The 27,712-nt window shown below is 42.4% G+C and overlaps 1 pseudogene; it reads right to left on the bottom strand.

Moving 5' to 3' along the window:
• LOC122814981 overlaps window positions 1–27,235 on the bottom strand; it is a 44,400-nt pseudogene extending 17,165 nt beyond the window's left edge.
• Window positions 27,236–27,712: the final 477 nt, after the last annotated feature.

Raw genomic sequence — 27,712 nt, 5'->3', positions numbered from 1 at the left:
ATATAACATACACCATCATAAAATAAATATACCATCACATATAACCTAGACAAATCTTCGATCAGAGATCAGCAGTAGTTAAATACAGTCAGTTGATTACATTTAAAGTTAATACATTTCAATCAGGAATAGAGTTTAAAATGCATTTCAACCAGGAATAGGTGTGACAAAATTTTGAGACCGATTTTAAGTGTTAGTGTACAGTAAGATTTTGAAATGGATTAGATTGTTGCAAGAATAGGGGTGAGTTTGAGCAATGAGAAAGTATAAGTAGAGTAGAAAGTTGTTGTTCAGTAGGAAGAGTTTTAAGGATTTTTGAAACAGTTTGTATCCGGTATATTCTTAAGAACAAAGGCAGTTTGTTCCAGGAATTAGCAACAGAGTGGCTGTAGAGTTGTTTGCCTATGGTCTTATTGGGTTTGTGAATTTTCAAGAGATGTTCTGAGCTTCGAAGAATATGGTTGGGAGTATAAGTGATGAGAAAAGAAAGCACTGGGCAAGAGGTAGGTGTGTGTGAGAATGGAGCAAGCTAGGTGTACTTGGGGGATGAGGACTTATTAAGGGAATTCTAGCCACTGAAGGTTTTTTTTTAAAGATGCACAGTGCAGTTGTGTGAGTGATAGGGTAAGTTTGCTGAAAAACTTGCAATTTTGTTGCGAGTTCAAGCTTGTTCATAAGATTGGTTTGTAGGTTTATTAGGATGGGGGGTGACATATAGTAGGTTAGACAGAAATTAGGCTTGTGCTAGAGTGAGTTTAGATTCATTAGTGAGGCCTTTTTTGTTCTGGTAAAGTAACGCTATTTGGTGTGTTTTTTTGATGGCTTGTTGGATGTGGATGTCAGATTTTAGTTGATCATCAGTTGTTGTTCCAAGTAGTTTCATGTGAGGGTCTACTTTGATGATTGTGTTGTTTAGTGGTGAAGTTAGTTTTAGAATGTGAGAGGGATTTAGGAAGGCGTAAGAGGAGATTGTTTTTTAGGATTCAGAACAAGTTGGTTGCTAGTTAGCCATCTTTCGACAGAGTGGAAAGATTCTTGTGTGAGGGTGTGAAGATGAGATAGATTATCAGAGGAGGAAATGATTGCAGAGTCATCTGCTTATTGTATTAGTGTGGGGTGGAGGACAGATGTGTAGAGGATGTTAGTAAAGATGTTGAAAAGTAAGGGTCCAAGTATGGAGCCTTGTGGGACTCCAGTTTGGACTGGGAAGTAAGGGGAGAGAGCAGTATGCCGTCTGACTGAAGCCAGTTAGAGAGAGAACTGGAGAACCAAGAAATAGTGGAGTTAGGGAGGTTGAAGTCAGTAAGTTTAGCCAAATGTTTGTTATGACATACCATGTAAAACGCCTTAAAGAGATCAAGGAAAAGGCAAGAAGCAAGTCTGCTGTTGTCACAGACTTTGGCGATGGCCTGAGTAAAAATAGAAGAGCAGTAGATATGCTGTGGTTATGGTGAAAGCCGTGTTGGGTGCGTGTCGGTAGAATTTCTTGAAGGGGATAGTGTAGTAGTTGTTTGTGAATGCATTTCTCCAGTATTTTTGATAGTGGAGACAGACTGGCTATAGATCAGAAATTGGAGGGGTCAGTAGAGTGCCTTGCTTTGTGTATGGGTATGGTGTAAATTTTATTTCCATATTTCAGGTACTAGAGATTTTTTTTATTGATCTGTTGACCGGTACAAAGATTGGGTAGGGAATGGAGTTTGCATCTAATTTTAGGAAGATGAGTGGTAGGTTGTTAGTAGATGGGGAGCAGGTTTTGAGTTTGCTGAAGTGATTTTTTTGTAGGCAATGGGGACAGGCTTAAATGAGGAAGAGGATGGGTGAGTAGGTGAAGAGAGAAGGGTTAAGTTAGTGTGTGTTTGGTCAATCTGAGAGGGGTTTTTGATGTTGATTAAGAAGGAGTTGATGAAGGTGGCTGTGTCAGTGTCAGTGCTGTTTGGCCAAGGGTTTGGTGAAGAGGGTTTGCCCAGGTGAAGTAACTTGTTGACAGAGTTCCAGAATTTTTTGAGATTTGAGTGGGAGTTTGTTAGTGGCTTTTGCTAGATGTTTTCTTGTTGTAGTTGACCTGTTTAAGGTTATTGGCGTGCTTTATAACTTTGAAGGTGGGGGGGCTTGCTTTAAAGCCAGTCTTTCCATGCACCATCTCTCTTATATGTAAGAGTGAGTAGATTGTGTGAGCCATGGGGCATAGTTAGATTTGATTCTTATTTTCTTGATGGGCGCCAGGGAGTTTATGGTATCTAGGAAGGTGCTTTTTAATTTTAGGGTAGCTTCTTCCAGGCAGAGGTGATGAAGGAAGAGCCAGTTTATTGTGGAGAGAGTTCAGTCAAAGGAGTCTGAGTTGAACTTAGAGAGCTTGTGGCATTCTAAGAAGTGGTGAGATTTACTGGATTGGAGGGAATGTTGTTGGATACATGTGGGAAGATGATCACTTAAGATGTCAGGTAGTGTACAGGTGTTGTGATATAAATTAGGATTGGATGTAAGTATTCAGCCAAGTTTGGAGCTAGAATTGGTGTGTTTATTCAGATGGTAGGGGTAGTGATAAGTTGTGAGAAGCCATAGAGGTTTATGCTGGAGTAGAGAGGGTTAGAGGATGTTGCATCCCAGTCGATGTTTCATAGGAAATGGCTTGTGAGGTCCAGGTGAGAAATTGTTCTAGGGTGGGGATGTTGTTTCCTGGAGGGATGTAAATGGAAGCTATGGCTATCTTTTTGTAATTATTAATTTTGCAGTTTACCATGAGAATTTCTGCTATAAGGAAGTTGGGAAGTGAAATGGAGACAGGGACAGTTTTTCGGAGTACATTATAGCTACCCCCCCCCCTTTTTAGCGGGTCTAAGTGAAAATGTTATACCCAAGGGGCAGGATTTCTAAGTCAGAGAAGTGAGGTTTAAGTCAGGTTTCTGAGAGCGTAAGAATGTCAGGTGTATGAAGAGAAATCCAGGAGTGAACTTCAGTGACTTTGTAATACTCTGGATGTTTAAGGATAGTATGCCTAGATTTGTGATGTGGGATAGGTAGATTTTTGATGGGGGAATGTGGGATAGGTAGGGTTTAAGGAAGGGGAGTGAGGGGTGAGGGGTAGGGGGTGAGGCAGGAATAGGTCCAAGGTTGGGGTGAATGTTTCCAGAGAATATTGCATTTTGGCTAAGCAGATTGTGGGTAAATGTCATATTTATGTTTTATTTTCTCTTTAGCACTCTATTTGTGCCTCTTCTAGTTCTGAGAGATCCCCCTTATTCTGCAATGCTTTAACTTTGGTCTGTCCTTCTAAATAACTCTTGTTACTTCTTAACTGTATTTCTCTCTCTCTTATTTCTCTGCTATTTTAAACTCCTTTCATTTTATCCCACTCACTAGTTATAACTTATGAAAACGTTTGTGTTCCCTAATAACCATCAAATAATTTTCACTACCCATTCCTTAAATTTCTGTTTTTTAACAACAAGTAGGTGGGGAAGCACCAGTGTCTCATTTGTACTTCACTCCTGTATTTGTATCTTTAATGGCAAATGATCTGAAATAGTTATTGGATATGTGTCGAAGCTTTCAACTAAATGCACATGATGTTCTTCATCTCACATTGCTGCAGTCCTAACACTTGGGTAGTCCGCTGTCCCTCGATCGGCCCGAATATCAGAGTATAAGGCTGCGTGGTCAAGGCGCATTTGACTGACATCAGAGCCGCCAGGGAAAAATGCGCATGACCAACGCCATATCCTCAGTCTTTATGCAGAAGCAGTGTTGCAAGTGCCGTTCTGAAATTTTTCAATTCGAGTTTCAGACCGAAGTCAGAGTTGGTTAAGTACCCGTTGGGAATATTTTGGTTTTTCTTGCCTCAGTGGTTTACGGATGTCAGAAAAAGTGAATAACTGTATTTCTTGTGGGAAACAGATACCGCATAGGGATTACCATAATTTGTGTATACCTTGTTTGGGACCTGAGCGGCGTTGTTGGGGTGTGTCTTTTGTGCTAGGTTCAATAAGCACTATAAAGCGAAGGTTGGATTGTGCCAGGTTGGTCTTTGGGAAGCGGGATGCTCCCGGCTTCCCTCTCAAAGAAGCGTAAGGACAAGGCAGTTAAACCTAGGTTAGAGGAGAGTCGTCTCAACCGACGCCGGGGTTCTTTTAGCGGCCGGTGAACTGTGGGTTCGGCGGGAGGCCTCTCTGGAGTCCCAGGGAGAAACTTTGTTTTACAGGATGTGGCCTCCCAGGAGGCAGGTCAGGCTGTAGGGGCTTCTCAGATAACTGTACTCCTCCCTTCCTAAGGTGTCTAGGCCCTCTCTTTCTGCTTCCAAGGCTTCTCCTAGAGGCAGGTCTAGTTTAGCTTCTGTAGGTGTCACTCCTAGTTCTTCAAGTTCTGTGCCCAAGAAGCACATGCTTAAAATGGCAGAAGATTTAATTTTTAATTAGAGGCTCTATGCCCCTCCTGATAAGAGGCCAAGGATGGAACCAGTGTTGGGGGATTATGAGCAGGCTTCGGATGTGTCTGAGTCTTCGGCTGAAGACTTGCAGGAGTATTCTCATTATTCTGATTCTGATGTGGATGATTCTACTCCTTCTGCTTCTCCTCCTGAGGATTTTTCTTTTTCAGAGACCCTTCACTCCATGAGAGAGCATTTTAAATGGGAAGGTCAGGACTTCTCTGATTCCAGGAAAAGGCTTAGGGAATTTTGTTTTACCCCAGCATAGGCCGTTGGCTATACCTCCTGTTCTGAATGTGGTGGAAGATGTGTTTGCAGAGGCTTCTCTTAATCCTGATTCTTTGCCTCCTGCTCCTGTTAAACCAGATAGGTATTACAGGGTGCCTGAAGCTCATAAGTATCTTTTAATGAGTCCTAGGGCAGACCCAGAATCTGTTAGCCGGGGGCTAAAGGTTGTTAGGGCTTCTGTTTTCAAGAATCGGTTCCTGCAGATAAAGAGGCCAGGGCCTTGGATAGATGGGGAAAGAAAGTTTATACTTCTTCCACTCTAGCCATGAGAGCTTTGAATTGCCAGTTTCACATGTTGAAATATCAAAATTATCTCCTTTCACAGTTGAAATCTAAGGTTGATGCTCTGGCGGAAGGTATTGATTGTAAAGAGTTACAAGATTTAGTGCATGTTTCTGAACAGGTGGGTAAGCATTCTTTGCAATGTGGTTTTGATGCTGTACAGGCCTCGTCTAGGGTGGCTGCCACTGGGTCAGTTCTTCGCAGGCATGCCTGGCTGAGGGATCAAAATTTATCTGACCATGTTAAAACTAGGATTTTGGATGCCCCTTTGCAATCTGATGTTTTGTTTGGTTCTCCTGTTGAGGCAGTTTTAAAGAAAATGGAAGACAAGGCTAAGTCTATGCAGACTGTTAAAGATTTTTTGCAGGTTCAGCCTCCAAAGTTTAGTAGAAATTGGCCTGCTAAGGGGTGGACGTATCCTTCTTATGATTCCCAGTCTAGGGGTAGATCTAAACGTGGCAGGGGCAGAGGTCAGGGCTCTTTCAGGCCTAGAACAGGGAGTTCTCCTGCACAGTCTTCGGGTGAGGGCAGGGGTCAGTCCTTCTGTAAACAGACCCAATGACCTACCTTTTCAGCTGCCAGACCCTTCTCGCCTGGCAGCACCTTTGGGAGGAAGGTTGGCACTTTTCAAAGAAAATTGGAGTTTGATTACCCAAGACAGATGGGTATTGGATATCATACATCACGGTTACAGGTTTTATTTCCATACCTTGCCTCCTTTCAAAGGCATGCCAGACATTCCTCCTCAACAAAGAATAGAGGCTCACAAGCAAATTTCTCTGTTACTCCAAATAGGGGCCATACAGCCGGTTCCTATGCCAGAAAGGGGCCTAGGATTTTATTCGCCTGTTCCTTGTACCAAAAGGGAACACGTGGAGACCAATTTTGGATTTATCTATCCTCAACACTTATCTGGACATTCCCAAGTTCAAAATGTTGACGTTACAACAGCTTTTACCTCTGCTGGGCAGGGATCACTGGATGGTAACTTTGGATCTCAAGGAGGCTTACCTTCATGTTCCTATCAGGCTAAGTTGCAGAAAGTATCTGCGTTTTCGGACTGGGACTTCTCACTATCAGTTCTCTGCATTGCCCTTTGGCTTATCTACTGCCCAGAGTATTTACGTAAGTTCTGACTCCAATGCTATCTTTCTTCGGGCTAATAGTGATACAAATTTATCCTTATTTGACGATTGCCTGATTCTGGCTCAAGGAAGGACGAGCTTCTTCGTCATTTCCAATATGTGATAGCAGTGCTAAGATGCCTGGGGTATTCTGTGAACGAAATAAAGTCCAGTCTAGTACCCTCTCAAGACATGTGCTTTCTGGGTGTAAGACTGAATACAGCATCCCAGATGGCCTTTCTAACCCCGGACAAACAAAAGAATCTTTCCCTTTACTTCCATCATCTATCTCTTCAGTCCGGGCTGACTGCAAGGACAGTCCTTCAAGCCTTAGGGTTCATGGCATCTTGTATTCTGGTGCTTCCCAATGCCAAACTGCATATGAGGAAGTTGCAATGGTATCTCAAAAATGTATGGACACAGCACTGCCAGGATCTGGACACTGTCATTCAAATAATACCTTGCATTCAAAAGGAATTTTTGTGGTGGGCTCAGGAATGTCACCTAAACAAGGGACTCTCTGTGACCCGGCCAGAGGCGAGTCAAATTTTAACGACAGATGCCTCAGACAAAGCTTGGGGAGCTCATCTAAATGGAAAGTGGATACAAGACAAGTGGCCTGTCAGACTACAGCATCTACATATCAACTTGAAGGAGATGTTAGCAGTCCAGTTTGCATTAATAGCTTTCAAGGATTTACTTCTTCCAGGGCAGGTGTTGATTCGAACAGACAACACAACTGTCATGTGGTACATCAACAAGCAAGGGGAACACATTCTTATCCTCTATGCAGGCAAGCAATGATTTTGTGGGAGACTGCTCTCAGTTTACAACTAAGTCTTCAGGCAAGGTTTCTGGCGGGAGCACAGAACTCCTTAGCAGATGTGTTAAGCAGACAAATCATGGATCCCCACGAGTGGAAACTGGATCTTCATGTATTTCAGAAATTGACAGTGTCCTGGGGAACTCCAGACATAGATCTGTTCGCTTCTCCACTAAACCACCAGCTGCCAAAGTTTTGAGAGGTTTCATCCCACAGCTTGGAAAGTGGATGCTCTTTCTTTCAGTTGGAAAAATCTTCATGTGTACGCCTTTCCTCCTCTGCCTCTCCTCCCAAAGGTACTTCTGAAGGTCAGACAGGACAAGCCAAGGATGATTTTGATAGCTCCAGATTGGCCTCGACAGCACTGGTATCCATTACTGAGAAATCTAGTACGGAAGCCTCCATGGCCTTTGCCTTTGATTCCACATCTGTTGTCCCAGGAGGACAGTCATTTGCTCAATGTCAAACTTCACTCTCTTCACCTAACAGCCTGGCATATTCGGTTTTAAACCATAGAGGGTCTCAACTTCCACAACAAGTTTTGAATGTGATTTTGGAAGCTAGGAGGCCTAGTACAAGGAAAGTGTGAGATCAATGGAAGAGATTTTTGTTTTGGAGTGCAGCTAAGGATTTGGATGTTTCTGAGCCTGATTTAAGTGTGGCTCTTCAATATCTTACTGAGTTATTGGACAAAGGTTTGTCCTTCTCTTCTATTAAGATTCATGCTGCAGCAATTTCAGCTCACTACGACTGTGACCCTCCATTGTTTTCTCATCCTTTGTTCAAGCAATTTCTTAGAGGGCAAAGAATATAAGACCCGAAGAGCTCCTACTCCTGCTTGGGATCTCAATTTTGTGTTGGAGAAACTCACTCTACAACCTTTTGAGCCTGCAGCTACTGCTGAGTTGAAATATTTGTCATGGAAGACTGCTTTTTTGTTGGCCATTACCTCTGCAAGAAGGGTTTCTGAATTGCAGGCCCTTATGGCAGTTGAGCCTTTCTTAATTTTCTATAAGGATAGGGTATCTTTACGTACTAATCCTTCCTTTATGCCTAAAGTGGTTTCTAGTGTGGCTTTAAACCAAACTATTCATTTGCCTACTTTTTATGCAAATCCCCAAAATAAAGGGGAAAAGATTTTGCACACTTTAGATGTACACAGGCAGTTGCGATATTATTTGGACAGAACTAAAGGGTTCAGACAATCTCAGCAGTTTAGTTTCTTTTGCTTTGTGCTCTCAGGGCAAGCCCGTGTCAAAACAAACTATTTCTAAGTGGATTGGATTTTGCATTGCTTTCTGTTATTCCCATCATGGCAAAGAGATTCCAGCTGGGATTAGGCCTCATTCCACTAGGGCTACTGCCACTTCCACAGCTTTTTTGAGGGGGGTGGCAACTAAGGATATTTTGGAGGCAGCCACTTGGAGTTCAGTGCATACCTTCTCTAGGCATTACCACCTTCCACTGTATTCTAAATCCAGGGCTGGTTTTGCCACTGCTGTGTTGCAGGGCATTTTGGCAGCTCCTGCTTCATTATAGTTTAGCCATCCTCCCTTACCTCTGCTTTGGGATTCTACCCAAGTGTTAGGACTGCAGCAATGTGAGATGAAGAACATAGTACAGTTTTGTATCTACCATAAATGTAGATGTTCGAAGATCCACATTGCTGCATCCCTCCTTCCCCTCTGTAGTTTGAGGTGGTTGTGTGGGTTGGGTTATCCATCTGAGGTATATTGTGTATATTGTATATATTGTATATATTGTACATATTTTTGGGGTTAGGCTGGTTGGTTGTTTAGTTGTTGTCTATGGCTTTTGACCTTTCTTTTTAGGGTCTTCTGACATCTGGGGCAAGAAAAGACTGAGGATATGACGTTGGTCATGCGCATTTGTACCCTGACGTTCTGATGTCAGTCAAATGCGCCTTGACCGACTATACTCTGATATTCCGATCGAGGGACAGCGGACTACCCAAGTGTTAGGACTGCAGCAATGTGGATCTTCGAACATCTACATTTATGGTAGGTACAAAACTGTACTTTCCATTGAAATATAATTTCTGTCTAGTCAAGTCCAGATGTTAAGTTGTCTATCTCGCCTTCATTCTTGCTGGATGGGTTCCACTCTAAAAGCTCGGGAGTTGGTTCCACCGGCTCGAGGCTCCCCTTATATCCCACAATGCTAGGCGAGAGTTACCTCAGATCTCGTTTGCCGCTACAGCGATCGAGGTGTTGGTTTTTCTACCGGCTTGTTGGTAAGTGTATTTCTGTAAAATTAGAATACTTAAACCCCTATATTTTTAAGTTTAACTACTTTTCCCTTAGTTTAGTGGATTTCTACCCTGAAATCTTTTTTTCTGTTTTGAAAAAAACTTTTTTTTTCCACAAGAACTTTAAAGTTCTCTCGGGCCTTCTGGCCTTTCCCCATTCCTAGTGGTGTGTGTGTGTTGCTCTTAATTAAAACTTTTAGTTAATTGTTTTATTTTTGAGTTTTAAAATAAGATTAGTGTAATCAGTGTGTCTGACTGAGTGTGTGTGGTTACACTTTCTTGTCTAGGATGTCTAAAGACACAAGGTCTCAGGCTTCAAGAAGTGTGATGTGCTGTCAGAAAATGTCTCTGACAAACGGTCACACTTCTTGTGTCTACTGCCTGTTTGCACCTGCAGGACTCCTGTGCTGTATGCGGCTTCAGCCCCAGGGTCCTGCAGGAAAGAAAGAACAAGTTGATCCTAAGGGGTCTACTTAAGCCTGAGGATTCCCTTTCTGTCTCTGGGAAGCCCTCCAAGGCTTCTAGGTCCTCGGCTCCAGCTACTGAGCCGAGACCTAAAGCTACAAAACCTATGTCTGCATCGGCTCGGCTGGAGCCACATCTAGGAAGAGGGTCACCATCCCTTGGCTCCGTTCATTCGGCTCCAGCATCTCCTCTGCTGTCTGAACGGAGCATAATCACTCCTCTAAGTCATCGAGGCTGTCGGATCATGACCTTCAGAGGTTAGTGAGTCGACTTCTTAAGTCCGAGGCACTGGCCCAAATGCTTCAGAGCCCGACTCATCAGTCGATGCCTGCCCCTGTCCATCAATATGTTCCTCCTCCGACTCCGTTGAACCGAGACTGTGGTAGCGGCCGATACAGATGTCTTCGGCGGCTCCGTCGGCTCCGATTTCTTCTTCGAAGAATCTCGGCGCACGAACTCCTCGCCGGCTCGGGGGTGAGTGGCATCGGACCCTTGTCCGACCCCGCTCTTCCTTGGTGAGTTCGGCTCAACATCGGCCTCGGAGCCATCACTGTTGGTGCCGAGGAGGTTCTCGGCGGGGACCTCTGGCTTTGCCTGACAGGGGTGCGTCGAGGTCATGCGGAGTGTGTTAGAGCCTGGCTCTACTCCACAGTCGGCTCCTCCCCACGGTGCCTCAGGTCAAGTCGACTCACTCCCTCATCCCGGACCGCAGAGAGCCAGCTCCTCAGGAACCCCTGTGGGATTTCATCCTCTTCGAGGCCTCTCCTGATTTGGCAGAAGAGCCCCTCGGAAGAGGAAGTGTAAGAGGAAACACATTGACTCACCTGAGTCCATCACATCTGACACAGATTTAGATGATTCGAGGGTTCCCCTTCCCCTTCTGAAGATGTCTCTTTGCAGACATTCTCGAAATCCTCAAACAGAGGGAAATTGGCCAGCCCTCAACCCTTCGGAGGATGAATCTGTGTACCTTGAGGCGTTTGGCTCTCTTCCACCTCCTGGGTGTCTCCCCTTGACCCCCTCATGCAGGTGGTAGCTAAAAGGCATGGGCGGCTCCTGATTCAGTGGACCCCACTCCCAGGAGACCCTCAAAATTCATAACGGCACCAGCAGACAAACAGTTCTTGACAAAAGGAGTCTCTGTGGATGCTATGGTGGTAGCTGCTGCCACTAAGAAGGAACTAGCTGATCCTTCAGTACCTGTCCATCCACCTAACAAGGAATCTAGGTCCATGGACAGGTGCGGAAGCGGATGTTCTCGTCAGCGACATTTGCTAGTGAACTACCTGTGCCATTTTACTCGTCTTCAAAGGGACTTGATTAAAGAAGCGAGTGACATGTTGAAGGACCCTACAGCTGCGGGTTTCAAGATAAGATGAACACTCAGCTGGCTACCCTTAACTCCATAGCCAACTCCTCCATGCGCCTCCTTTCTTATGCGGCTGATGGAGAGAGTAGGGCCGCAGGGGACGGTGTGGCCTTACATAGGCATGCCTGGATGCGGCTATGCAATTTGGGACCCTTATGACCCTTCAAGATTTCTTTCACTAATTCCCGCTTGATGGATCATCTCTTTGGTCCTCAAGTGAAAAAACCTTGACTAGGTGCGAGACTGATGGCAAGACTCTTTCTGCCGCCTGAGTCCGTTTTCTACTCCTTCTAGGCCTTACCCCAAAGGCCAGAAAAGTGGGAAAATGTGGTTCCGTAAACAATCTCAAGGGACTTAGCCTGACGACAAAGTCATTTCCCGCCAGAGGCAGAGGCGGAATAACAATGGTAGGCGCCCGCCGCAGGGGAGCTCCGCAGACCCTCGAGGTGGGGGCTCGCGAGAACCAGGGCAATCGAAGCCTTCTCTGATAAGCCCTTTCAGCATCCCTGATAGGGTTGCCCGACTGCCCACCTTCGGAGGCAGTCGGGGAAGATTGTCACTGTACCCAGAAGCCTGGCTATCCCTGACTCAAGACAAATGGGTACAGTCCGTCATTTCGAAGGCTATTCTATCCCCTTTCTTCATTCCAAACCAATCAAAAATCTCTTCCAGATGTTCCACCCGCTCAAAGGGATCTAGCGGTTTTGGAAATTTCAAAGCTGCTTGCAAAAGAGCAATTCAACCAGTTCCAGCAGACCAGCAAGGATCCGGAATCTACTCAAGGTTCTTTTAGTTCCAAAGAAAACAGGGGACTGGAGACCAATTTTGGATCTCAGTATCTTGAACAGATCAGTCAAGAAAACAAGATTTCGGATGGTCACGCTGCAGTCCATCCTTCCCTATTGGGAAAAGGAAACTGGATGTGCTCTATAGACCTTCAGGATGCGTACTATCACATAAAAATGAACAGGCGCTCCAGAAGATTCCTCCGCTTCAGGCTGGGAACCAGTCATTTTCAGTTCAGGGCCCTGCCCTTTGGTCTCACCACTGCCCCGGTGTTTACCAAATGCATGGCAGTGGTAGCTTCTCACCTGAGACGACAAGGATTCCAGGTGTTTCCATATTTGGACGACTGGCTCCTCACAGCTCCCACCAAGCATCTCCTTCTGATGGCCAGGGATTACACTTTTCGCATTTGTCAAAAGTTAGGCATTTCAATAAATTGCGAAAAGTCTGTTTTGTCGTTACTATTACCTTCATAGGCAAATCTAGACACAGTAGACATGTCTGCGAGGCTAACCGATCAGAGAATAACAGACATACACAGACTGGTCTCACTCCTTTTCAACAACAACAGAATCAAAGCCAGGTTAGTTCTGAAAGTGTTGGGAATTATGGCTGCCATACCTCTGCTTCCATTAGCCAGATTCCACATGCGAATCCTTCAATGGATGCTCTTTACACAATGGTCATACCAGCAACTTCCAATGTCCCACACCATTATGATCACGCAGTGCAGAAATCATCTCATGTGGTGGATGTCTTCCCCTCAGCTCTTGTTGGGAAGACCCTTTGTTCCTCCCCCTCGGTTGCTACTTAACGCCTCCTGATCGGGTGGGGGGCATTATCAGGGCAGGACGGTCCAGGGCACATGGCAACCAGGCGAATGCCACTTGCACATAAATGTTCTGGAGATGAGAGCAGTGCTTTTAGCGTTGCAAGCCCTTCAAGACTCTCTTCCCTTGGGAATCCAGACAGACAATATGTCTGTAGTGTGGTACATCAACAAACAAGGCGGAACCAGGTCCTACCCCTGTGTCGAAGCACTCAGATTGTGGCAATGATTTCTTCTCAGCGGTTTCTGATAGCACATCCCGGAAGTCCAATCAAATCGGACAAATTGAGCAGAGCTATCCTCATGCCTCACGAGTGGTCTCTGAAAGACTCTGTTGTGAGAGAGATTTTTCTCAAGTGGGGTCAGCCTTGCCGCGATCTTTTGCTACTCCCAAAACAGCAAGTGCAGAGATTATTTCACTCTATTCCCTTTACCAGGCCAACCCAGCAGAGACGCCTAGTCCAAGTTTGGCCCGGGACTTCTGTATGCATTTCCTCCCTTCCCACTAATCTCTCAAGTGATACAGAAAGCTATCGCTCAGAAGGCCTCGTTGATCCTCATTGCTCCTTACTGGCCTCGACAGGTGTGGTTCCCCTTTCTACATCAATTTCTATTGGCGACCTTGGCATCTGGACCTAGTTCCAGATCTTTTGATCCATCAGTCGGGTCAGTTTCATCGCTCCTCCCTCCCTGAACCTCACTGCTTGGTTCCTCCAGTTCCAACCTTAGCCAGGCTTCCTCAATTATCTCACTCTGTTCGAGATATTTTGATAGCTTCCCATAAATCTTCCACTCGGAAGATTTATTTGAGTAAGTGGAAACGCTTCACATATTGGGCTCAAGGAAGGGACATAGATCCTTTCACTGCTTCCATCCAAATGGTCCTTGATTTTCTAGCTGAACTCTTCCATGCAGGTTCATCTCCTTCTACTCTTAAAGTTCAATTGGCAGCTATTTCTAACTTTCATGTGGGTATTTCTGAGTCTGCCTTAATGTCCCACAAGCTTTGCAAAGCCTTTTTTAAGGAGGTTTTCTTCTCACACCTCCTATAAGAAATCCTCCTTCTCCTTGGGACCTAAATTTAGTTCTTACTTCTTTGATTCTCCCCTTTCGAACCTGCAGCCTCCTGTTCTTTAAAATTGCTATCATGGAAGACTCTCTTTCTGGTAGCTATTACTTCAGCTAGAAGAGTTTCAGAACTTCATGCACTCAGCTGTCGACCTCCTTATCTATTGTTCCATAAGGACAGGGTATCCTTACGAACCAACCCGTCCTTTTGCCTAAGGTAGTCTCGGCGTCTAACCTAAATCAAAGCATTGACCTCCTGTCTTTTTCCAGAATATTCCAATAGGTCTGAACAAAAATTACACTGGCTAGATGTTCATCGTCAGTTGAGGTACTATTTGGATAGAACAAAACAATTCAGAAAATCTGACCAGCTGTTTGTCTCCTATGCAGAAGGCAGAAAGGGACTTTCAGTTTCAAAGGTATCATTATCTAGATGGCTAACATCTCTGATTTCCCTTGTTTATGAAATTAGACACCAAAAGCTGCCTAATAAACCTAAGGCCCATTCCACCAGAGCTTTGGCTACTTCTTTAGCCTTCCAAGACAGACTGCCTATTGACACCATTTGTGCAGCGGCTACTTGGGCTACTCCTCACACTTTCATTTCTCATTATAAGTTGGATTTAGCTTCTAGGCATAGAGCTAACTTTGGTTCCACTGTTCTCAGGAGTCTGTTCCGTTAGGCCACCCGGGATAAGGTGCTAGGGACGAAGTCCCATCCAGCAAGAATGAAGCGAGATAGACAACTTAACATATAGAAGTTATGTTCTTACCATAACATTCCATGTTAGTTGTCTTCTTCTCGCTTCTCCTTCCCCTGGCCTGGACAGACCTAGAGGAGTTGTGATTGTGACCTCTCTTTCTACCACCTCTTTACTTAGGCATATGCTGCTTTGCATATTTCCTGAATCAGGATGTAGGTCACCCTTCTTCTCCCTGTTGTTAGAGGTGGACTCTGTTTATAGTTATTCTGTTACTATTATAAGCTGGGGTTAGCTTACAAACGAGATCTGAGGTAACTCGCCTAGCATTGTGGGATATAAGGGGAGCCTCGTGGAACCAACTCTCGAGCTTTTAGAGTGGGCGAGGGAGCGAGGTCGCCCGAACCCATCCAGCAAGAAGAGAAGAAGACAACTAACATGGAACGTTATGGTAAGAACATAACTTCTATTTATTGTACCTTGAGGAATACTATGTACATTTTCTGAGTTCCTAATACTGAATTCACTTCTTCCATATCAAATATTTTCATAATATTTTTCAGAAATGTATCCTCTTTTGTTATATTTTCTCTTCTAGGTCCATCAGATACAAACTGACCGCTGCAAATGAAGATCTAGTCTGCACCTATAAGTAATATTCCTTGCTGAAAGCTGATTATTTCTCCCAAAAATTTCTTAAGCTCCATGATAGCAGTTTTAGATGGAATATAAATATATGCCAACATAATCCTCCTCACTTGCCAGTAGCCTCTTATTACCACAGCTCTACCATTAAACTCTTTTTTTCTCTCTCTATCATTATTTGAATTCCTATAGCAATTAGTGTAAGTACTTCCCTTTTCCTTTGTCCCTAAAGCACTACTGGTATCACCCCTGAAATCCTTTCTTTATCAAATTCACACTCCTTTCTTTCCACTTCCCCTGTGGCATTGTTATTTGCACTCTCCATTTCTTATTCCTGTGAGGCCATTCATGTTATTTACCTATTTATATATGACGACTTTGAGTTATTTTATTTATTTATTCATTCATCTGTTTATAAGCAAGCGTGCTGTGGCAGTAACCAGCATTTTTATTTATATTCTAACGATGTTCCAAAATATGTTTAGTGTAGCCACTATGATAAGACATTATTATACCCACCTGTTATATATGATAGCTTTTTTTAATTGTCTTTTCCTGCTTTTGTTACATGCACTGACTAATATTTGCCAGGTTGATCTTTTATACAGTAGTTTTTTGTCATCTCCATTTGAGCCTATGGGACATTTTGCAAGACTTTTTGTTTTAATGAAAACCCTGAAAAAACTGCACCCCCCGAATACCCACCATAACCTAGTAACTAAAAACAAACAAACTCACAAATCTATGTACATCCTCAAATAATGAAGTTTAATCCTCGTAATAGGAACAATTGGCCAGATCAGCAGTAGCACACACAGGCAAAACCTAACTTTTAAATGAAGGTTATCCATACTAAGATGCATGTTAGAGCCTGTGCTCTTACTTACACTAATTTCTGCCTGCTCATGTGATCTTTATTCCCCTCTCAGAAGTGAAAAACAACCTGTTTGTTTTCAGAAAAGATTAACTTTTAGCCTTAAGAAAAAGTGCAGAGAATAAAATTTTGTGGCCAACAAGTTGAGGACCAATGCAGACTCTCATGAATAGAAACTGAATCAAGGGGTCTTCCAAGATTTAGTCTGTTTATGGGAATTCCAGAAGTAAACCGTTTTGCCTCCTAGACAGTCAATTGGCAAATTCTGTTTCAGGACTCTAAGCAAGAAGTCCTGGAATACAGGTGCCCTCTCTTCCTTAAATAAGAATGTTACTGTATGCTTTTCCACCCTTTCCACTGATATTCAGGGTACTTGTGAAGATTCAGAAGGAATCCCCAAGATCATTATAGTGACTTCCTTCTGGCCCAGGCAATAGGGTTTCTCCTTTCTTTTGTAATTGGCAGAGGCAGTTACTGCAAACTTCCACACAGAGTAGATTTACTATCAGACTATCAGGGGTGTATGATGCATCCCAACTCCAAACAATTACAACTCGATGCCTGCATGATGGGGTATTAATAACTTTTAGGTACCTGTTTTCTGAGGACATGCAACAGGTGTTAATAGAGGCAACAAAGCCTTATACTAGCAAATCATATATTAGCAAATGGAAACTTTTTCTGATGGGTGTAAAAAAAGAACCACCATCTATTCAGAGCTAGTATTTCTCTGGTTGCTAGTATTTCACTGGTTGTTCAGTATTTGTGTGAGTTGCTATTCTGCGGCTTGCCTTACTGCTTTATTAATGGTTAATTTGTCACCAATTTCAGCATGTCTGCCCAGATATTCCCTCTTTCAATTCAGTCTCGTGAAAGTTTTTTTAAAGGTGTGTTACAGAACAAGCATCCAAGAAAACCAGTGTCTTCTCCTTGGGGGTCTTAATTTTGGGTTAGAGAAGGAAACACTTGCTCCGTTTGTACCAGCTCTTCTGGTTGATTCTGAGGTTTGTGACATGGAATTTTTTTTTTGCTGATTGATCCTGTTACAAGAAGAATATCTGAGATGCGAGCTTTTGTGGTAGGTAAAATTTATCTCATCTTTCACACAGACAGGATTTCTTTGAGAATGAATCCTTCTTGTGTGCCTAAAGCAGTATCCAAATTTACTTTAAGCCATTCTGTCCATCTCCCTGTTTTCTTTCTAGAACCCTTAAAATGAGGGAGAAAGGATACTTCATACATTTGATGTTCTGTGACAACTTGGTACTATCTTCACAGAACTAAATCTTTCTCATCTTTGTATCAATTATTCATTTCTTGTGAACGTAAGAAGAGGGAACAGTCTTTGTCAAAGCAAAGTGTTTCCATATGGTTGTTCTGGGCTTTTACAGTTTACTGCTACACAACAAAACTATTCCAGGCAAGGTCAAGGCTCACTTTATCAGGGCCTTTGCATCATCTGTGGCTTTTAGGAAGGGTTGGACTCTCTAAGTATTCTAGAACAGCAACTTGGTCTTCTGTGCACAGTTTTACAAACTAGATTCCTTCTCCAGGTCTAAGACAGGCTTTGCTAAGACCATTCTGCAATGGCTTCTGGACCCTTCTCCTTCCTCCCAGTTGTTCTAAGCTATGGTAATCTAACAGTATAGCTAAGGCTACTGTAGCAGTGCTCACCATAAAGAACACAGTACAGTTGTATAAGGAAACCTACCATAACAGTAGATATTTGAATTATTACTGCTGCAGTCAGTAGCTGCTTCTTTCCTCACCCCCCCCCTTGTTTTTTGTATGTTTTTATGCCAGGATGGGGGCATGTATGTTTTTCTTTTACTAGCAATGTCCACTCAGGGCTTAGCCTCCTATTCTCAGTTGAAATGAAGGTCTTGGCGGTCAAATCTGTGTTTTAGTAAATTCATCTAGAGCTGACTAAAGGTTTGGGTGTGTGGTAGGTGGCCTTGAAATTTTGGAAGCAGGCCAGCTGGTATATCCTATGCAGTGTATAATCCATTAAGCATAGACTAATGCAGTAATGATCATTTGGGCATCACCTTGTATAGTAAGTTTACTTATACAACTACACTTTCTCTTTTGGGAGTAGCAAAGTAATCCTTAAGCTCATGCTCACTCTGGAACCTGTCAGGAGTCATTTGTCCCTTCAGTTGTTTGCATTGGTAGTCATCATATGGGACAAGTGATTTGCAACGATAATGTCCAGAGACTGTACGATTCCCATCTACACTCATTGTGACGATAGGGGAAGGCTAGTGGAGATAGGTGATGGTTGCCAGATTAGCCAGATAGAATTTTGTAGATAATTCTGTCATTTGTAAATATTAATGTAAGCCACAGACTTGTTGCCTTAAATGGAAAAAAAATGCTGTTACAAAAATGTAAAACAGTGCACTCTGCTGACCAAGTAAAGCATGTTGTGACCCTTTGATCTAAAGTCAGCTCCAGCCTGTCTAGGTGAAGGAATTCTTGCTGTTGTTTTAAGGCCAGAGTTGATGGCCAGAATTTGCATGAATAAATGTCCTTTATTGCTCTGATTTCTGCCCAGAGGTGTTAGCCTGGGTACCCGGGGAAGTGTGAAGAATGATGTAATGTGAACCAGAAATGTGATTTTAAAAACCTAGAGAATCGGAGAGCATTAAGCATTTTTGTCATGACCATCCATCAGCACACTGTCGTGCTCTATATGTAAGTTTATCTTAGACTTGTGTTTTCTTAGAAATAGCTAGAAACTAGAAAGATTATACTTTTTTCTGTGATGTCAGAACTGTACTACTGAATTATTTTAAGTATTTATCTGTGATCTCTGAACTCTTTGACTAGCACTGTGTAGTAAGAAGTATTCTCTTGTGTTTTTATTATTTATTATTAAATATTTTTAAACCTTTCAACTGTGGCTGTTTTGTGTAGAGATAAGTTAAGCTCTAGAGTACATTGCATATATATAGTGATCCTGTACTAAGTCACTCTAATAAGCCTTGACTGTTTAGTCACACTTACCAGTTGGATAATAATATTGCACAGTAATAATTGGACACTTTTTTAAGGGCCTTTGTGTAGCTGATAAATATTAGTGAGTGGTGGCATCTGATACAACCGTATAGTCTGGGAGAAAGGGGCACAGCTGGAGAACCTGTGCCAGCCTTCCCCAGGGGTGTCTGTGTGGTTACATAAGCTCTTCTCAAAGTGTGTGTGTGTGTGTCAGCTACTTGGGCAGGGACACGCTCAGCTCTCAGACCCTACATTGCAAGGCCTGAGGCACGTAGCTGGGAGGAGGCACTCAGGGAAAGGGGAAAGGGGAAAGGGGAATATGTATAAAAAAGTACTATACAGAGAGTAGACCCTGAGGGGGGAGAGAGGTGAGCAGTAGGTAGTAGTTGTGGTTATCCTAGACCCTGCCATCTCTCTCTAGCTTCCAGCCATATATTCCCTTTGCAGTCATATAATGCATAAAAAAGTAGCATTATTTTTGCAGAACGTCTATTGTCCTGGAATTTCCAGAGATGTAACAGGGTACTGCAGGACCTGTGAGCAGTGCCAAAAGGTAGGCAAGGTGAGAGCTCCTTTGATGCCTTTGCCTGTGATTGAGGAGCCATTTCAGAGGATAGCTATGGATATTGTGGGTCCTCTGAATACCCCAAGTTCCACAGGGAAAAAGTGTATCCTAGTGGTAGTGTGGATTATGCTACACAATACCCTGAGGCAGTGGCTTTGTCCTCTATTGAGGTAGAGAAGGTGGCAAATGCTTTGTTAGAGATTTTCAGCAGGGTAGGTTTCCCAAACGAAATACTGACTGGCAGAGGTGCCAATTTCATGTCAGACCTGCTGGCTTGTCTGTGGAAGTCCTGTGGGGTGAAGCACATGAAGACCACCCCCTACCATCCCAAGACTAATGGTCTTGTTGAGAGGTTAAACTCTACAATCAAGTCCATGCTGTGGGAATTTGCAGATCAGTTTAAGAGGGAGTGGGACAAATATTTGCCCCATCTGTTTGCTTACAGAGAGTTTCCCCAGGAATCCACAGGTTTTTCACCCTTTGAGTTGCTGTACGAGCATAGGGTGAGGGGACCTCTAGATTTAATTCGAGATGAGTGGGAAGGTGAGTGCAAGTCACAAGAAGTCTGTTGTGGCATATGTCCTAAACCTCAGGATAAGACCAGGGAACTCATGGGCTTGGCCCAGGAGAACCTGGCAGAAGCCCAACAGCAGAAAAAAGTGTGGTATGACAGGAATGCTCGAGCTAGAGAGTATGATGTGGGGCAGCAGGTAATAATTCTCATTCCTGTCAGACACAACAAGCTGCAAGCAGCTTGGGAGGGGCCCTACAAGGTGGTAAGAAAGGTAAGTGATGTTAACTACATGGTGGAACTGATAGGCAGAAGGCAGGGGCACAAATTTTACCATGTTAACATGAGGAAACCTTACCATGATAGGGAGGCCCTTGTGCTGAGCATTTGCAGTGGATTGCAGGAGGAGTCTGTGGGAGATCTGGGGATTGATCTCCTCAGTGAGGCTCAGGCTGACACCTCAGTGGAAGGTGTAGCAATCTTCCAGCAGCTATCTCCTACCTAGGTTTGAGAAATCCAAGCAGTGTTGCAGGAATTTCGGGACATGTTCACTGGCAAACCAGGGTGCACCCACCTGGGGCAACATCAGGTGGATACAGGACCCCAAAGGCCTATTAGGCAGACCCCTTATAGAGTGCCTGAGAGAGTCAAACCAACTCTGAGGGAGGAGGTACAGGAGATGTTGGAACTAGGGGTGATTCAAGATTCCAGCAGTCCATGGGCCTCCCCAGTGGTACTGGTGCCAAAGAAGGATGGCAAGTCACTCTAATAAGCCTTGACTGTTTAGTCACACTTACCAGTTGGATAGTAATATTGTGCAGTAATAATTGGACACCCTTTTAAGGGCCTTTGAGTAGCTGATAAATATTAGTGGGTGGCGGCAGCTGATACTACTGTGTAGTCTGGGAGAAAGGGGCACAGCTGGAGAACCTGTGCCAGCCTTCCTCAGGAGTGTCTGTGTGGTTGTATAAACTCCTCTCAAAGTGTATGTGTGTGTGTGTGTGTGTGTGTGTGTGTGTGTGTGTGTGTGTGTGTGTGTGTGTGTGTGTGTGTGTGTGTGTCAGCTACTTGGGCAGGGACACAAAGCACTGGTTGGACAGAGAGGGTGCTGAAGGTTTTAGCTTGCCCACTAGGCTGAGACCTGGACCATTTAGCTGTGCCAGTGGGGAGTCTTATTGGGGACCTGGAGAGCAAGGGAGCGACCAGCCCTGGACTGACTGTGATCTCTGTGTGCTCTTAAGGGAAATTGCACTTTTCTGTGTGTATTTGTTATCCTTTCCTTCTATATGAGACACCCCTCACTGGTGTTAGTGGTGAGGATTGAGGCTCCTTGATTGCTGGGCCAGGGCACAGGCATCACACTCCTCACCAGTCATGCACTCTTCTCATGACAAACATTCAGCCTTATCAAAGGGATGCAGCAGGAAAAGATGTGTCAAACCTTCTTAAGAAAAGAACCATCCAGTAGACTAGAAATGGCTGGGTTACTATTCAGAATACTTTTTAGTTACAAAGCACCTTAGGCAAGCACTCATTTTGTGGCCTAAACCAGTTCATCGCAAGGGAGTCCTTTTGTATGGTCAAAGTGCAGTGCATCCATTCTAGTTTATCCAAAAAAGACTGGATGTGCTCTTTGGATTTCCAGGATGCCTGCCTACACATCAGAATAATTCAGGATTCCAGGAGGCTTGTATATTTCTGGGTAGTATATAGTCAACATCTTTCCAGATGCTTCTATTTGAACCCACCCCTGCTACTGGGTGTCTTGTTATAGTCAGCAAGAGGTTGCAAGTTGACAAGGTGTTTCTTAATATAGATGACTGGCTGTTGGTTGGCTGACTAGCAACAGTCTAGTTTCAACCAAGAAGTCTCACCTTTATCTGTTTTATTTATTGGGAATGCCAGTGAATAATGCTAAGACACAGGTGAGGCCCACCAAGGTATTCACCTTCACTGAATGCAATCTGGGTGGTCTTCATAAATGTTTGCTCAATAGCTAAGGCTTGATACAGAAACTAAAAGTGTAAATTAGGCCCTTGTACATTAAGGATGAAGTTGCAGTCTTAGAAGTTGCATTGTTTGGCGATTTTATCGAAGGCTGCACAATGCAACTTTTGAGTAGAGCAACAGTAGTACAGGTGGCTTTAGCCACATTGCACACATGGAGTTCTGTAGGATATTCTACTGAGCAGAGCAGAGACTGTACCTTCTCAGCTGAGCTCCAAACAGTTTGATTGTTGTAAGAGGTGTTGTTTGCCATTTTTTCAACTGCTTGGATACACAATTCAAAGAAATTCACCAGAACGTATAATGAGATGCAGTACCATACAGATTATGAATAAATCTGAAGCCCATATTTTGGCATTCAGTGCAAGTTTCCTATAGTAAGCATAGAGCTTTGCACTGGTAAACTTTTATGAATACTGCCCTCTGTCTTGCAGGCATTCCTGCCTTTTGACAGGATCCTGACCATAAAAGAATACTGTAACTTAGCTTCTCCAAGTTCTTCTTCTTTTTAACTCAAGGTCTTGGGCCTTCAGTCAGCCAAAATTTACATGGTTTCCTTTGCTAGAGTGTTTGAGAGTACTGCATGGACTTTGAATGTGCAATGAAATCAACACTCAAAGTCCATGTGCTTTCCGGTCAGGCTTTCAAAAACCACAAGACCTATTTGAATTTGTTGTCTCATGAAACAAGTTGTACTTCATGCAGACAGATGCCTATGTACTAGAATGGGGAAGGGGCACTTTCAAGGGCAGCTGTATAGTCAAAGGCTAGTCTGCTGATGTGTATTCTGTAAATGTGGTCTGCCCTCTACATATTTCAGGCATTCCAGGACCTCAGGTGCTTTTGCCCTCCACAGCAACAACATGGCTGTGGTTTGGTATGTAAACAGCAATGGAGGACATGATCCCCTGTCCTTGGCTAGGAAGACCTGCAAGTGTGGGAATGGAGTTATGTCTAGGACATGCCTTTTGAGTCCCCATCATATCCTCAGAGAAACCAGTTTATTAACGACTCAAGTAATTTCCTGCCTACCGATGTTTAGTCACTTGGGAAGCCTTGCTTCAATTCCCTCACCAGCACTAAATATAGCACTTCTACTACCTAATCTGCCTTCTGGACAAAAGTATCCCTGGGCTGCTGTTCTGGAAGTCTGTTCCCCAGGATTCATTTTTGCTTTCCTCTAATTTAGGTTTGTGTTCCTGACCAGCATTAAATGCAGCAGCTCATTTTCATTTATTCCCATCGTGAGTAGGCATCCATGAGATGCACTTATAGATTAAGGCCAAAGGGACTCCTCTGTGCTTTCTCTCCACTTCCACTGATTCCCAAGAAGGCCAAACTGATCAAGTCCAGGATCATTGTCCTACCTCAGTATTCACTCATACAGGTTTGGCTTTGCCCTCATAGTCTGGAGAAACCACTGTTTCTGAGGTCCTTCGGAACCCTTTTGACTCACCTGTCCAACAAGTTTTGTTCTAATTTTCACTCCCTGTAGTTAACTGCTTGATTATTCCATTTTACATTGATGGGTAGTGACCCAACATACACATACTGCATGGTCCAAATCCTGAGAGCTGCCCAGAGGCCACATGGAAAACTTATAAAAGTGACTGGACAGTGAATTTCTGTATGGGCTACAGCCAGAAGGTTAAATCCTTTGACTGTTTCTCTTATACCCATATATATTTGAACAAACCAAGACGAGCCAAGTCAACTGTAGAACACTGGTTTAATATGCTAGTGAATTAGTAACGCATCAAAAAGTAGTAACACATCAAAACGTACTTTAAAAATAATTATAATAATTAAAAATGTTAGCACTTTATTAAAATATTAATATATTAATATATTAGTTTATAATGTTTAAAAAAAAACACAGGCAATTTCATTGTTACAAAGGGCCATTGAATACATGTAATAATAAATAAAATGTAGTTATATAAATTGTGATTTGTATTTGAGTATACTAGGTATGGAAATATAATCGTTGATACCTGGGTGAATACTTGTGTTGAATCTTAAATTGCCATAGACATTCTTTAACTTCTAATAATGTCTTTTCATCCCCTCCTTTATTATTGTTGTAGGGTATTCTATCTATCACAAAAAATAGGAATCTTTTAAAATTGTCACATCTTGTACTGTGCATATAAAGTGCACTAGTGTATTTATTCTTTTTAATATCCCTAACATGTTCTCCTATTCGATCTTCAAGTTTTCTAATAGTTTTCCCTACATAATATGCTGGGCATGTAGAACACGTGGCAAGGTATACTACCATTTTAGTATTGCAATTGCAGTTTCCCGGGCATCTGATGGTTTTTCCAAAATTTGGAACTACCACGTATGGACCGTCATTAATGTATTTACATATATGGCATGTACCACATTTGCCCATCTTAGACTTGAGATGTATACTCTTATCATGTGTTGCTTCAAAATACTCCTTTAAATTCATGCCTCGACTGTAGGTGATTTTGGGCCATGAACCCAAAATATCAATACATTCATCATTATTCATAAATACACAAGCCCAACTTTCTCTTACTGCATTGACTATTTTCATTGATATATCATTATAGGGAATGACTAGAGCATCATTTCCTATTGTTGATCTATTTTCCCTAATAACATTTGTAATACCGAACTTAATAATCGGTTGATACATGTGCTGTCTTTTGATCCATATCTCAGTACTTATTTTATCAATCAATTCCTTTGGGTATCCCCTATCTAAAAACATACAAGACAATGTTTTTATTTTGTCACTAAAAACCTTGTCACTAATAATTCTTGAAAGCCTAACCATCTGTCCTTTGATTAAATTCTTCTTTTGATGGTAAGGGTGACAACTATCGAAGTGTAAAAAAGAATTAGAGTGTGTTTTTTTCCGAAAAATGTTGGTTTCTAACCTGTCATTATTTTTATACAATAGTATGTCCAGGTATTCACAATGATTCTCAACTATCTTACTGGTAAAACTCAAAAAACTAGATGTAGTATTAAGAAATAATTCAAATTCATTAAATCTTTCTCTGGTTCCTTTCCAAAAAATCAAAATATCATCCAGGAACCTCAGATAGAGAACAACGTCATCCCAAAAGCAAGAGGAGAACAACATGTGTGTCTCCCACAAAGCTAGCACAAGACTGGCATAAATAGGGGCACACCTTGCCCCCATCGCTACCCCTGTTTTTTGTCTAAAGTATTCACCATTTAAAAACATATAATTGTTTTCAAGTACTAATTCCATCAGTCCCCTTAAAAATTTACTTTTGTCATTACTAAATGTACCAAATTTAAGTAGGCTTGCCTCAAACATTTCTAGACCCTGCTTGTGGGGTATTACAGTAAAAAGACTTACAATATCAATAGTTATCATGAAGAACTCAGGATTTGTTCCAGCAAGATTAATTCGTATTTTATCCAAACAATGCCAGGAATCTTTTATAATATGGTCCAAGTTAGTTAATACTTCTTTACATTGATAATCAATAAAGGAAGCCATAGCCTCCGTTTTGGACCCTCTGGCAGAGACTATTGGTCTAAAGGGTGGATCATGAACATTTTTATGAATTTTCGGGATACCAAAGATTGATGGAGTCATAGGATGTTCCACATTTAGAAAATTGTATTCATCCTTGGTAATGACTCCGTCCATCAGGTATTCATACAAGATCCAATCCAATTTAGTGTATGCTCTATGGATTTCATATTTTGACACCTTTTCGTAGGTGGTGTTGTCACTTAACATTATCGTCATTTTGTTGAAATAATCATCTTTGTTCATAACAACCATGCCACCACCCTTGTCGGGCTTCATAACCCTATATTTGTCTGTTGTAGTAAATTCTTTCAAACAAAATTTTTCAACTGTGTTTAAATTATAAGATGTAGTTCTTTCATTTTTCAGAATTCTACGTATCTGAGTATCAAATAACCTCTCGAAGACTTGAATAATGGGGTTCTGGGGGGGTATAAATGTGGTTCTGGGGGGGTATAAATGTACTTTGTCTTTTTAAAGTAAAGTAATAGTTGTCATTCTGCATACTTTTGTTCTTAAACATCCTTAAGTTGAGTTTCCTAGTAAAAAGTTTTAAGTTGATCAACATCTTACCAATATCTAGTCTAAATTTAGGAACAAATTTAAAACCCTTCTTGAAAAAGGTTTAAATAACTTACATCAAACTTAAAATCAGTAAAATTATACACACTGAAACTTCCATTGTCCAAAATAGAACATATACATTCATTTACATTGTTACATATCTCATTTGTGTCATCGTCAAAAAAGAAAATTCATCAATACTTGGTACACAATAATTATTCCGAATGTCAAAGTTTGAATTAGAACCATTAATAACCACTGTTGGACATCCTAATGTAACATTGATATCAGCCTGTATACCTCTAATATCATCCTCAACTACCGATACCATGAATTGGTCCTGTAATTTCTGTTCGGGTATAGGTGATTCAGCTGTTGACCCCCATAATGGTCCCTTAACCGCTCTGATCTCCTCAGTCGGTTCTTCTAAAAAAAAACCCCTCCCCATTTTCATACCCAGCCTCATTGGGTTCACCTATGTGTGGTACATTAGAATTAGTGTCTTGTGTGTTCCAGGTGTCATTAACCACCCTACCCACCCCTTCAGGTTTGGGTGTGCGTTTCATATTTTTAAATTCCTTAAAATGTGAATATGCTCTTTTATACCTGTAGTCATTAGTGTCCCTGGTAAGCTTGTGGTTTTTAGCTTCCAACCCTTTTAAAATAAACTTATCATTATCTTTTAAAATCTTGTCAAAACTATTTCTGTTGAAATCAAATAAAAGATAATGTTGAATACTTTTGTCAAGTTTAGTTAAGTGCTCATTCAAAACAGACAATTTGTTATTGTTATTACGTATAATGTTTCATAAGTTCAATACCTGTTCTGTCGAACAGTTGTGTAAGTTTGTTAAATAATTCAGTCCCTTCGTTAAAACCAAAAGGTAGTTTGAACAGCCGAAGACCTTTTGGAACCTGTCCCAGTTCCATCGACCTTTCCAAAAATGCGTTATCCATTTGTAATGATTTGAATGTTTTAAGTGTTCTCTCAAACTGCGTAAACTGTACATGTAAACTACCAAATTCAGAAGTAACATTAGGTAATGCAGTGCTCAGTTTAGGTGCTACCAAAATGTCTTTGAGTTCCTTCACCATACCATTTCCTTGAAAAACTCCTCTGCTGGTCCCGTCCCTAGTGTTTGGCACTGCATTAGATGTAAATGCTCCTCGCTGAACCGCTCCTATAATCCCTCCTCCTGTAGCCTTGACCGAACCATTGCTAGTTGACGGACGTATCGGACTACTTCCTGGTGTAGAGTGTAAACAGTTGTTCCTGGGATTCGGTAACTGTAGCGTAAGTAGCAGCTGGGCTAGTGATACCTTTATCACTTAAGGCTCGTAATAATCTTTGCGAAATCTCCAAATGCTGCTTCATTAATTCCTCCATAGTAGCACAAGACACGAAAGGCACAATAATTTTAAAACTGAAACGATATCAATACTGTGAACGTAGTGATACGTTCAAACACTAGCAAAACAGCCAGGTAGTCCGACAGTGAAATGGAATGCCTCACATCCACGTGTAAAATTCCAAAGGAGAACAAAACCAGTAAAACAAACCAAGACGAGCCA

Source organism: Protopterus annectens, chromosome 11.part0 (genome assembly GCF_019279795.1).
Source record: "Protopterus annectens isolate FY-2018-M chromosome 11.part0, PAN1.0, whole genome shotgun sequence".
NCBI classification, from domain to species: domain Eukaryota; kingdom Metazoa; phylum Chordata; order Ceratodontiformes; family Protopteridae; genus Protopterus; species Protopterus annectens.
Note: the sequence above shows the minus strand (reverse complement) of the source record. Positions and strands in the feature narration are given on the sequence as shown.